Source organism: Helianthus annuus, chromosome 11, assembly GCF_002127325.2.
Source record: "Helianthus annuus cultivar XRQ/B chromosome 11, HanXRQr2.0-SUNRISE, whole genome shotgun sequence".
In the NCBI taxonomy this organism is placed as follows: Eukaryota; Viridiplantae; Streptophyta; class Magnoliopsida; order Asterales; family Asteraceae; genus Helianthus; species Helianthus annuus.
Genome location: NC_035443.2, coordinates 186,983,839 through 186,998,008, shown reverse-complemented (window position 1 = coordinate 186,998,008; position 14,170 = coordinate 186,983,839). Strand labels below are relative to the sequence as shown.

Sequence of the window (14,170 nt, the reverse complement as noted above, 5' to 3'; positions counted from 1 at the left end):
GAAGACTTTAACGAATGCAATAAGTTATGGCCCGGGTGTCCAAGTCGTTGATGCCAACGGTCTTGAGTAGTTGCAATGAAGGCGGAAGGTGTTGGGAGATACTTGGTGATGTCCGATGTGAGAGGGTAGAGGTCGCCCGAGCTATTGCATCGTAGGATAGGAGCCTTGGTCTTGAGATCCTTCACAAGAAAACCGAATGGGTCAAATTCGATAGAAACTAAATTGTCAGTCGCGAGGCGACGAACAGAGATAAGGTTCTTGATAAGGTTAGGTGAATAAAGGACATTATTAAGTTTTAGAGGGGGGAAGGGGGGTGGTAGGATTTGGTCGCCTTGTCCAACAACGGGAATGGTCATGCCATTTCCGACAATAATTTGTTTAGTAGTGCAAGTATTAAAAACAGACGGGGATAGATTACCTAGTAGTTGCATGTGTCCCGTTGCACCTGTGTCCATATAACCAGTTGGGTCCTGCTGTTGGTTCAAAGAGAGTGTGTAAAGTGCCTGAGCAATGTCAGTCGGTGTAGGCATGTATGCCGTGTTAGCCTGAGCCGGAGCAGCTCCGAGAATACCTAGGCCATAATGAGATGGTGGGGCTGATGGATAGGGACATGGTGGCCCAGTGTTCTGAGAGGAGAATGGGCCGGAGCCCCTTTGAGCCTGCTGCAGAATGGTAGCCCACTGCTGTTGAGTCCATGAATTTGGGAAGACAATGTATGGGTTAAAAGCTTGGGCTGGTTGGTAGGTGTGGTTGTTGCGGGTAGTTTGTGAGTTTGAGCGGCCACGGCCCCTCCCTCGGGAGCGACCGCGACCACGGGAGGTGGTGTCGGATCGGGTGTCAGGAGTGGAGATGATGGTGCGGTTGTCAGTGGCAGCAGTGGAGGACATATGAAGCACGGTGGCAGCAGTGGAGGAGGAGTGGAGAGCATTATGAGCCTTCCGAGTTTCATTCATACAGAGTTGGGAACGAACCTCGAAGAAGGAAGGCAGAGGTTTGGTGTTTTGCAGGATAGTGGCAACACTTTCGTATTGCTCGGTAAGGCCTGAGAGGGTTTGGAGGACAAGGGTTTGCTCATCAACGGGTGCATCAACATTGGTAAGCTGATCGGCCAGAACCTTGACTTCCTGGCAGTATGCAGACACAGAAGAAAAATTCTCTAGGCGTGTGGTGGCAAGTTTCTGTTTGAGGTATAAGGCACGGATACCTTTGTTATCCTGGAAGAGGGATTCAAGGGTGGTCCATGTTGCGTAAGTGGTGGTGCCACGCTTCATGACAGTTTTGAGGAGGTCGGGTGAGATCGTGCCATAAAGCCATTGAAGCACAATAGCGTCTAGGCGTTCCCAAGAATCTGCCACGGGTTGAGCAGGTTTATCGGCTGTCTGTTTGTCGGCCGAGGAGGATTTTTCAGTAGGTTTGGGACGGGGCTGGAGATGGTCATCAACAAGAAACGCAGTGCAGTGGATCCGAAAGAGCTCGGACCAGGTTATGTAATTAGAGGATTCATTGTCGAGTTGAATGGGGATGAAAGACTTAATGTTGGACACGGTGCAAGCGGGATGAATCTTGTGTTCAGCCATTGGAAAGAAAAAAGAGAAACAGGAAGGCGGCAGCAGAGGGTTTCGAAGAGGAGGATCTTTAGGCGTGTGATACCATGTAAGAATTATGGTTCAAATCGTTGCCTGTTATTGATCAATGAATAACAATATATAGAGTATACATCAGATCTCCTTTTCTTGGAGAATAAGTTTACAATCAATCTCTCCTATAATTATGACAATCTATTCTATATTTACAATATTTCTGTCGATTCTATTAGGGATGCTGCTGTAGCAGATATTAAGTAGATCGCTAATATTAGTCCTTAGTTTTTATCAAAAGTCTGGCTAATAAAATCATAACTAAAAAATTATCTTATTAATCATCTTCTCTTAGATGTAGCAGCATATGTCTCATGGTGGGCTTGCATCCTTATCTTCCTTACAACACCTTAAAACCACCATAATCAAAGTTCCCGTTACACATGTCGTATATTCCAACAACTTTTTAAATCCAATCATTCTTTCTATCAGAAACCATAATCTTTTTCTCTAACCCAACTATGCTAATTTAAGGAGTTAAAAACTCACAGGATTTTTATCAAACAGGTGGTATGCGTGCAGAAACTTACCACATGTGAAGCAATCAACTTCTTAAAACAATGTATATTTCAGTTAAATTCTGCAAATGATAATCCAAGCCTCGCCTAGATTTTTTTAATAAACAATTAGATAGATCTAAACAAGTCCTAAGTAGCTGCTGTTCAAATACACAGAACCCATACCTGAAACAGAAGAATATGTGACTGTATAAAATTGAATAAATACACATCATTTACTGGTATATATTTTCTGTTATATGTTATACGAGATGCTAAAAGTGAAACTAAACTTCAAAACATCTCAGAATGCCTAAAGTCAACTACGAAAGAAAGTTAAGGATCTAGACTAATTTTAGATGTTTGCTTGGTTGGCATTTTGGAGATTTGAAACAGGTTCAAAACAATACAACCGATATTTTCTATCTAGTTGATGTGGGTTTCGTTCAAGCATTTAATCAAACACATGGCGTGCATGTTAAGTTATCACGTTAACATGATACATACTAAGACTACATGGTACTTAAACACAAAATGCACAATGTAATCTAGTTATCTGAACAAAAGATAGCAAAAAAATAAAGCATTTAGAGTCTTCAGGAGCAGGGCATCAATTTGTTAAATCAGACCAAAAAGAGAACCAGATGGGTGGATTGGGTCCAATTGGCAAAGTAATTGGAGACTGAAGACGATGTTGTTATAGTCACCAAGAACAACCTTCAAGGTTTCTATTTTGCTGTTGTTTTAGCTGGCCATGCGGGTTTCTCTTCTATCAACTTTGTATTCTGCACACCAGGTGTTTGTGTTTATGTCTCACTCATCATGTCTTCATTTTGTGAAATATTTTCACAACCACGAGGAGGAGCTTGTATAAGGAGTGTGTGAAGGCTCTACAAGAGGGCAACTGTTGGATAACAAAAGACTTCATTGGGATTAAAAAAAGATCTACAAGAGGCGTTTCACAACGCTGATGCCAAACTAACTTTTATCGATCCTCTTATTGTTACAGTAAAAATTGTTTCTGGCTCATAGATAATTTAGGGGTCAATATTTAGTTTTAGATGGTGAATTTCACAATCAGCAGAACAAATTATCAAAGGATAATTAGGAATTTAGCATAAGAATGTGTTATTTTAATGAAGTGTTTTGCCTTTTCTTGGAGAATTAATCTCGATTCTAATATGAGTTCTTTTGTAATTTAAAACTTGCATTCAAAAGGCTTTTCAAAAAAGTGTGTTTTATTGAGGGGTAAAATGGCGGTTTACTATCATTTCCAAGGTTCATTCAGCCTATAAAACTGTCTATACATATTTGTGTGGGTGCGGCTCGGTTCGGTTACGAAGTGAAGACCGAAGTCAAGGTATCCTCCTATCTTGACTCGGAACGACGTTTACTTTGTGCGTGTTGTAAAACAGCTGCAAGTGTGCAGTCTGTTAATTGTCAGTGTTTAGTCTCTTGCTGTATGTTTGTTGTTAGTTTCTGTATGTGTCTATTTGCAGCCAACCCACGAAGAACCACTTCTTCGTGGGAGTCACCATGTTCACGAAAGATAGTATTTCATCATATGGATGTCATGAAATATGGATGTTACGAAGAATGCATGTTACTCGAAAAATAGTGGTTCATCCATTTTAGCATGTCACGAAGAACACATGCATGTGGCTGAAACTCACGAAGAACCACATGCATGTCTCTAAATCCACGAAGAACTCTGGCTTGTTGGGCTTATTGGGCCTGACATCTTTCGTGGATTATCAAATGCACAGAATCATTCCACGAAGAACCATTTATTCATGAGTTTTAGTTATTCGTGGGATTTGTTTGAGAATCAGTTAACATTGTTGGTTCAGGTCCCACTCCACACACACACAACTCACGTAATATGAATGTAATATGTGAAGAAGAAAGCTACTGTTATAATTAGAAAAAGGGTTATAATATTCACAAAACAAAGGCTAATTTATAGCCATACAAAACAAACGTGGAAACATGTAAAACGACTATTCTGATCCTCCCAAAGAACCGGTAAAACCTACTGACCCACTCTTCCAAATTACCAACGTACATATCTTCAATGTATATTTTTCAACAGTTTGTTTCCAGCAATCTCGGTCAACATTGACCAGCTTCTTCAGCCACTTTAGACCCAGTTTACTGCTGACCCGAACTTGACCCATACGACCCGATAACGTGCCGACCCATGTGACCCGTAAAACAAACCGAATAACCCAACAAACATGTCCACGAAGGACCATTATGTTTCGTGGATTGGCATCTTTCGTGGCCCAATAGTGGCCCAGTAACATCCTTGGTGATGTTACTGGGAATTTGGCTATAAATAGACAGTCATGTTTTCCATTTCTAAGAGAGAGCACACCCAGTAGGTTTGAGAGCATTCTTATAATATTTGTAACGAAACTCTACTGGTTTAATACATTTGAGCTTTAAACTTTGAAATCTTTCTTGTGTTTGTGTGTTCTTGGTTTGCATATACACTTGGTTTCCGCACTCGTGTGTGTGTAACAACAAGGAAGTAGGTTTATCTTGATCCTCCGAGGGGACCTACAAAAACAAATAACAGTAGGCCCTTAATGTGCTGATATAATGTTTTAGCATCCATCTTGAAGGTTGTAGTATCCTATATTCAAGCAACAAGGCAAACTAGCGCTGGGAAGTTTGATAAATATGGAAACGAATCTCTATTACTCAATGAGCGTGCTAACTTCTGTAAGATTCTAAAAGTCAATACATCTGAGGGTTATTCCGGAGAAGCAATGAAGCCAAATCATAAATATCTTGTCCATCAACTACTCAACATATAATCCTTTGGACATTGCAAATTTATGGCACAGTGCATATCATAAGGACTTTCTAGAAGCTGCGGAAGATCTATATACAATTCAAGGTTCAAATGATCTTTCAGGCCTAGCTCCTGCAGTTGTTCAGCTAAACTTTTTTGCTGATGTCCTCATAACTTACTGGTAATATACTATTAACATAGATTGTTTACACGTCTTTACATTTGTTTACCTTTCTTGGCTGATATTTTCCACTTTCACCAATTCGTTGGATAAACTCTTCTACTCAATGTGCATTGAACTGACCGAAGATTGTCCAGCTCCTTCAAATCAACGGTTCTTAGACGACAGTCATATTGAAGATTTACAGTTGTTGCTGTATAGTAAGAATGAAAATCACATGTCAGCAAGGAACGTTGTTAAGAATCTATGTGACAAACTGAATGTATGTGTCACAGGGATCTGAAAATACCTGAAATTTGTAGAAAACAAGGTAACACTCTTTCTTGTTCATACATTTTGACAAAAATTGTGTTGAGACATTCCGTATGAACTATTGATTGGTTTTGTATTTACAGGTTTTCCCATGTTATTTAGATTAATCCTGAATGATATTGGTTGTAATTTTATAGAACTTGTCCCATTGACATGAAGGAAGCTGTTGAAACACCGATTAACACAGGGTTTATCGATGGGGTTATTTCGTCTGTGGGGTTCAACCTCTTTCTTGCTCGTAACAATGGCTGGAGATCTGCAAAACAGTAAACACCGTTAGTCTCGTTAAGAGGGGGAGAAGGGGGTTTTCCTCTTAACCAGGCTCCGGCGTGAGAATAAGTACTATTCTGAGAGAAATAAACAGTGTGTGTATAGAGTGAGTATGGAGCGTAAAAGATCCTGAACCTGAATGATGAAGGGTCCTATTTATAGCCGGAGGGTGAAGAAGGAAGGAGCAGCTGTGCCAGCTGTGGGCGCGTGCCAGCTGTCCGACCAAGGGGAATATCCTCTTGGTCTGCTCTGTCACGGCAGGTGTAGTGGTACACGTGGCGTCGTTACTATAACAACCCTCACTAAACTCCATAATTAGAATAGTAATTATCTATTAAGAAAACCCTAATTGAGACACCCAAGTAATTCTGCATTAACCCTAAAATTTTCAGAACAATCGGAATCAGGATCAGGGCACCTAAAACTCAAGGGGGGTAAACCCTAGTTGGACGATTATCTAAATAAAACGTTGTTTAAATCTGATTGATCAAATTAGTTGATTCAGCCAAGCTAGTCCCGAGCCTAGGCAGCCTATAATTAGACTGCTTAGCTTACGGACCGTAAGGGAAATGGCATACGGTCCGTAAGCGAGTCCCAAAAATCACTATAAATAGCCGACCTTGGGACTTGAACAATGAAGTTGAAACGACGCTCAGAATCTATGTGTACGTCGAGTTATATCAATAACAGTCCACACCACACACCAAATCTCGAAACGCTGCCGCAATCAGGGTATTAACTCGATCGCTGTTCAATTCTTTTCTTTCCGTCAGCTTTTATTTTTGTAAATAATAGCTCGGGATTTTACCCTCTAAATCCCTAAACTCTAATCGTTATTAGGGTAATAACTCTAATCACTGGTACGATACTTTATCCGATCGATTATAACTATCCAACGATTGTCTGAGTGCTGCTCAAATTGAGTTATACTTTGTTATTCATCGTGATTTCGACTTGAATGTTTGAGTGTTGTCCGAACTCGGGCTATACTCTGTCATTCGTTGTGAATCCGCTGAATTGTTAAGTATTGCACTTGTAAATCGTTGTGAGGGTTTTTATCTCGTGATTGTCGTTAAAGTTGAATTGAGTTAGTACACTAATACGAGTTCCATTGTGTCTAGAAAGTAGAACTCGTAATCAGGAAACTGCTAGAGTACTTAGTAGCTAAGTAAACTTAATAAGTTAGATAAACATAGCAGTTAAGTTAGCTGAGTAGATTAATTAATTTGTTAATTAAGTTTAGTGTGATTAATTAATCAGTTAATCAATATTAATTAAGCTAAGCAAGATTAATTAAGCTAAGTAAGTTATTTAGTTAAATGGATAAGCAAACTTAATAATTAAGAAAACTTAATAGTTAAGGAAACTTAATAGTTAAGGAAACTTAATAGTTAAGGAAACTTAATAGTTAAGGAAACTTAATAGTTAAGGAAACTTAATAGTTAAGGAAACTTAATGGTTAAGGAAACTTCCTAGCTAAGGAATAAATCTACCTATAAATAGGAAGCTTAGGATTCATTTTTCTTTGCTCATTTCTTTTCTTCTTCTCTCTATACGTTGGTGTTCTAACCAATAATCACCGATGCGATGTTCTGTCCGATCAATTCAGGAACCAACTAACGGATGCCAAAGTGCTATACTTTGAGAGTTCGTTAAACGGATGCCAAAGTGCTATACTTTGAGAGTTCGTTAAACGGATGCCAAAGTACTATACTTTTTGATTTCGGTAAACGGAATCCAAAGTGTTACACTTTGTGAAATTCATTAAGGTTCGAATCTCGTGACTACCGTTAAGGTTTGATTTGGGTTTTATACAAATACGTATTCCATTCTGTTAAACTATATGTTTAACTACCAAAAATACTCCCAACTACACACTCACAATCAAACAAACTATTAAATCATCAAAAGATCCAGAATAATAAAATGCATGCTTAATTATCGGAAGAAGTAGAATCAAGAAGCTTGTTAACTCAATCTTGCATGCTTATAAAGTGAGTCATTCTCTTTTTATCCACTGTTTTACAAAACTCCAAATTATTTTCAAAGTTATAATTACAGGGATTAAGTCTTTGTAGTCACCATATTACAGCCGGCATGTGGGGTTTTGTATACATTACTTGATAATCTTCAACATTGGGGCAGCCAATGGGTGATATGACCATAATCACAGACACCACTGGACAGGTGGGCCAGTGGGTCGAGTGGTAAAGTACCGTGGGTAGTTGGTTTGATAATTAGAAACATTGTAATTGCTCTTAATACTGTGAATTATAACAAATCTGTTTTGCATAAAACCTGAATGAACTCACTCAGTATTTCCCCGCTGACAAAACCTTTTTAAAACGCGTTTCAGGTAATTACAGTATATTGGAGTAAGGATTGGATCCGGCACTGAAGGACTTCAAGAAGTGGCTTATTTTATTAATTAAATCAACTTAAGAAATATTGTTTTTGGGTTTATCCCGTATTAAAAGCTACCTTTGTAAAACATGGAATTTATTCCATCTATTTAAAATCCGGTGTTTGTAAACTCTGATATTTTCCTAACTCACGGTCCTGATGAAATTTCTGCTGCAATGTTTTTCAAAAATAATCACCGGTACCACTGAACTGCTCGCGGCTCCCGATTCCGTCCAGAATGGGGTCTGGGGTCGTGACAGTAAAGGTGGTATCAGAGCCACTGCTTTAAGCCTATAAGTGTTGTGATAATAATACTTAAGCTTAAATAAAAAGAGTTAGGAGATTACTGTTAAATGGTAGCACAACCGATAGCAGTTAGACTTGAACATAAGAAAAGATGCCTTAGTATAAGCTAAGCCACTTGTTTACGCAATTAGGTGTTATAATAATACCTAAGTTTAAACGGAGAATTAGAAACTTAATATTATCTGATAGCACTCTGAATGATATTTAGACTTGAACTTAAGAATTTTGCCTTAATATAAGCTTCAAAATAAAATTTCTTATATAAAGTATAAAGTAATGGATAGTGGTATGCTATAAGAATGACGGTTGGCAGGTAATAGCACTTAATTGCTATTAATTCTTGTTTATTGATATTACTTAGTTTAGAATAAAGATATGTTATGGAAATATAAATTTCCTTGACTCTGGATAAAAGCCCTAATAAAAGAGGCACTTTTAAAATCTTGAAAAGATACTATTTATGGGAAATGGAAAATTTTCTCCGGCAAAACTGGGTATAGAGTAGCAGACTCTCCAGCTTGTCCGGATATACTGAGATTACCTCTCCGGCGCGAATCGGATAAGATGGGGTATATAGTATGTCAAACAAGTGACAAGATTTCCCTAAATAATATCATGAGCTGATATCTGACTTATTTTGGAAATATGAATCTATTATATACATTTAACCTTATGAAAGGTATATATATTACAGTATGTGAAATATATAATATAGATATGTATATCTATAAGGAATACCAAAAGTTGATTAAGAATAAAACACAAGCATATGTGTCAATAATAAATATAGATTTCTTTATCAGGAATCTCTCGCATATATCTTTAATTTCGATGTCAAACATTCTTTCGTTTGATCATCTACCTCGTAACTCATGCAACAAAATAATACTGGAAACCCATTAAGTTGGGACACCATCCAAAAATATAAGAATTACCAATGCGTTATCATAAATTATTAACGCAGGTAAGAAACATCTAAAGTTGTGCTAATGCACCAGAAAACACATGAAACCTAAAATTTCACGTCCATAAGACATCAAAGTGTATCACATACAATTTCCAAGGCAAGACCTTTGAAAAATATAAATTTGGGCACGATGATACGAATACTAAATTCCGTCAGTAAAAGAACTCCTAATCAAAAAACGGCACTTTGCCACATGATCTTACAAACGATCAAAATCTCGCTAAGGTACCACTACAAGAAATTTGGTTCTTTACCAACACAAAGTATATGTGGGAAAAAGCATATAATGTGTTGTCAGTTGTCTTTACCTACATATAAAATAAGTGTAATGATGTGTAGGCTCATGACTGTGGATATAAGTCATTACCCACACATAAGTTATATGTAGGCAAATAGCAAGCCATACCTACACATATATGTGTTGCTAAAAGTCATTTATATGTGTGGTTAAAAGTACAACAATTTGTTTAGAAAACATTTGACGTGGCAACTGACGTGGAATCCGACGTGGCAGTTGACGTGACATCTGATGTGGCAGTTGAGGTAGCATCCGACGTGGCAGCTGACGTGGCATGAATATATGTGTAGGTAAAAGTAATCTTATGTGTAGGTAAAAGTAATATTATGTGTAGGTAAATGTTGAAAATGTGTAGGTATTGATCTTAATTTGTGTTGAAAAAAACATTGATGTGTTGGTAAATATAATTTAAATTGTAGAAATTAACCACACTATATGTAGATAAAAATATTCAATATTTACAAACAAATACCAAAGCAATATGGAAACATTCGTGAACAAATTACGATTCTTAATTAAACTAATAAACATCAATCTTACAAACAACCAAATAAAAGTGGTAGTTATAGAAATTTAAATACTAAAACAAACAAAACTAAAAGTGTTTACATGTTAATAACGAGTTATAGAATCTACTAAATCGCTTTCACTCATCAATGTTTTCAACACCCTCTAATGCATCACATTGGGATTGTTCTAGTGTGCTTGATGGACGAGGCATGATATTATTCTCAATCAACGCCTGTTCCATAATTGCACATTTACCTTTCACGGTTCCAAGTTCTTCCACCAGCTCATCGTAAGCATCCACGGCTCTTCGTAAGCAAGAAGCTTTGATTTTTTAGTAGCACCCATTGTGCTACTAGAACTAACCGGATCACGTCCCCACTCGTGCAAACGAAGAGAGCTTCTTCCAAGTACAGTCTCTGTAATCGACTTATCACTCATTTGCAGCCCATTTTCATTCTGTACAATCAAAATCAGCAAAAAAAAAAAAAAAAGAGAGAGAGAGAGAGAGAGAGAGAGAGAGATCATTATAAACAAGAAAAAATGAAATACAAAGAAATCAAGTTAAAATAACGACACTTAGGTGGGTGGCAGCTTTTAAAACCTATTCCCATTCTCATTTATCATACGTAAACCCATATATGACGTACCTCCTGCCAATATAATCGAGGAGCCTAACCTGCTTTTACATAGTTCCTAATCAAACCAAAACCTTCAACAAAAAATAATCAAATTCAAAATTTAAAATATGGGTCGACACAAAACTAAACAAAGTAACTGGGTAATTACCTTATACCAGATCCGCTGCTACCCTCCAACACCTGATCCGCCATAAATCCCCTCGTTGTTGGAGTGTTGAAATCTAGTAGAACCGCCTCTTACGCGCACAAAGAAGAGCTTGCCAAAAATCCCTTCCCTTTTAACGTTTCAACATAACTATGCATCATCCATAATAGATTTTAATACATTCTCATAAAAAATACACTTCTTTAAGCCAAGAAAAAACACCAGAGAAAAACGACCTTTTAAAGCTCTTAAATTTTTCATTAGCATCATCTGGACTACATTCCAGTTGCACTACAAGAGATTAGCATCTTCTGGACTACATTGCAGTACCTGAGTATGCAATGTTAGATCAGTATAAAATAGTCAATACAAATACACCCAAGGACAAAGACGCGAAAAAACAAACCTTTGGATGAAAGTCGCAAAAAATGGCCAAACCTTCAAGATTAAAATAACGAACCTAGATCATACTTGGGGCGAAAACCATTCCGATATTGTGCGAATTCATCTTGTTGAGATGCTCGTATTGGACGACATCAGCCATCAGGTTGATGGCCCAGTCGAGCAGGGCGGTTTCCATTGGCGCAATTCCACTTCAAGATTCTCATTCTGTTTGTCTCTGCTTGACGTACGCGCAATTCCACTTTTGTCCCTAGCTTTGCACATTCCTTCTTAATACGCACCTCAACCCCTATTCTGGCTGCTTGCCTTAACTGATCCAGCTTAGCTAGACGCAACTGAGCTTTCGATAAAATGCTTGATCTGATATTAAAACAAAGAATATATTAATAAATTGTGTGGTGCAAAATTAAAGACAAACAAACAAAGGTTCAACCAAATACATAGATATATTATATATAGAACATCCATAACCATAAAGTTAAACAAACCTCAGACTGAATCATCCTCACTGGTGTCTTTGGAGTTCCCCAATAGGCTCTTCTTTTTGTTGGCGTTGGCGTTTTGGTTTGCACTCCATCTTTCACGCAAATGAGTAGCTAAGTAGGCAATGAAAAGAGATAGTGAATATATATTGTTCCTTTTAAAATTCAATAAATTTAATGTAAACTGGTAGTCCTCACCTATTGTATCCACATAGACATCTGAAAGCACACACTTTGTCACCTTCTCGTACAACCATTGTCTGCCCATCTTTGGTTCCTGATCATCCCAAAACTAAATTGATTTAGAATTAAAGGCTAGTTTGCTTCTTTTAGAATTAAATGCTCACCAAATCTTACAATACAAGATACGACGGTCGTTTTGGCCACTCTCTATCCTATATTCACCATCTAATATCAAAGCTAAACCGGAAGCAAGCTGATTATGGTTGTCATCAGCCATTGGTAAAGCAAAAAAAAAGTCACACAAAGTGACTCCTTAATCATTACCCTTTGGTAAAACAAGAAAAAAAAGTCACATAAATTGACTCCTTAATCGCTAACAATCGCCCTTACACTTACACTTCAACCATCATGTATCGATTCACCAACCATGAAATAACAACAGAATATTAAAAGCTTAGATTAATCATCAAGTTTCACCCTGCAATTACAGAACAGGAATCACAGATACACAACCAAATTCATATAACTCATATTAGTTATACTGAAGAAATTTTAACAACATAAATATCAAGATTATGAATTGCACTTGGCTCATAATTTTTTTCAAGTTAAAACACAAACAACTAAAATATAAGTCTCACATTCCTTCTAGAATTCATCAACTAAAAGTTCCAATTAGGGATTAGCTTGGTACCGAACCGGTACCGGTACCAAAAATGCCCAAAAGTGGGTACCGGTACCGGTACCGAAAAAGTACCCGGTTCGGTAATTTTGGTACCGGTACCGGGAACGATTTGCTCATCCCTAGTTCCAATCATCCAGAAATCATCATCTTTACACAAATTTCATCAAAAACTAAAACAAATAAGATTAGCCGTGTTAGTAAAAAAAAATAAGAAAATAACAAATCACTAACTAAATATTGGGCGAAAACATAAATTCATATTTCATTTAAGTTATCCACAACACTGAAACCCTAAATTAAACAATTTACAGATCATGAAGACATTAACGAAATCAATCTGTACCGAACACATATCAACTTAATCGTACCGAGTGCATACATTTCAAAAAATTGAAAAAAAATTACGCCATTATGGATTGAATAATAACGGAGAGGTTACTGAAATTACGGTTTGAAATAGGATTTGACCTGTGCCATAATTTGGGAACTTTACGATGAAGCAGCTTCGTGGTAACTTGCTTGCAAATGCACCATTTGGGAACTGAACCTACCGGGTGGTCCGAACCTTATAGCCGCCCATGTATCAGCCTTCACACGCATCCCTAATATTACCTTGTCGTGGCCTGAGAAAATAACCTCGAAACCCTAGCCGCCGATCAGGTCCTATCTCTAACTCACTTTTTTACTCTGGTTCTCTCCTTGCAAATGTAAAGAAGGCGGATAATTAAAGTTTGGGATGAGGAGCGGGATTTCAAAATTTAGATGCAATGAAATAGATTTTGGCCTCCAAAACTTCATTGTGTAGAGACGAAGAACAATGAGAGAGAGAATTGAGAGTAACGTTTCTGTGAGCTTTGAAAAATTAGAAACTTGTGTGAAGGGAGAATGATAGCCGTCTGATTGTGATTTGAGTGGACGGTGGATGAGATATTTGGGATTAGTATCCGTGTGGTGTGTTTTATGGCTGAGTTTTTTTTTTTTTTTTTAAACAGTTCAGGGCTATAGATGACCAAAGCTCAGGAGAAGTGGGATTCGAACCTGAGCACTTCCGAGCAGGAACCCACAAGGTGGTAAACCTTCCCACCTCCGTTGCAACCACTGGGCTATAACATCAGTTGGACCAAAAGCTTTATCTATTAATGTGCATAATGAGTGTACATTATGCATTAAATGAATTTTAAGGGAAGTGGCAAATGACCTAAGTTTCCCTTTCAATATGTATATTATATATAGTATAGAGATGTTGTAGGCCCCTGTGATTATATCACTTTTACCCTTTTAGCATAATTTTTTTTATCATCTGAGCCCCTAACTCGTTCGTTCTGTCTTGTTTGCTGCTGTTGGTACAGCTGGCCAACACTGCACAACATGTCGTAGTCTGGTAAGCTTTATTATCAACTACTGGAAGTATATAAACCCACTTGACCGATCTACACTCTGAACGCATATAAACC

The 14,170-nt window shown here is 37.7% G+C and overlaps 1 long non-coding RNA gene across 3 annotated transcripts; it reads right to left on the bottom strand.

The window, feature by feature from the left end:
• Nucleotides 1-10,165: 10,165 nt before the first annotated feature.
• Nucleotides 10,166-13,657, bottom strand: LOC110879024. 3 transcript variants are annotated; one of them, XR_002558399.1, is made up of 8 exons: nt 13,185-13,657; nt 12,047-12,125; nt 11,855-11,962; nt 11,371-11,726; nt 11,201-11,294; nt 10,968-11,114; nt 10,829-10,890; nt 10,166-10,637 (listed from the first exon to the last, which is right to left on the bottom strand). It is a non-coding gene; the product is annotated as an uncharacterized LOC110879024 (long non-coding RNA). The 3 variants fall into 3 exon arrangements; XR_002558400.2 differs by having other exon boundaries at nt 11,425-11,726; XR_002558401.2 differs by having other exon boundaries at nt 13,165-13,592.
• Nucleotides 13,658-14,170: the final 513 nt, after the last annotated feature.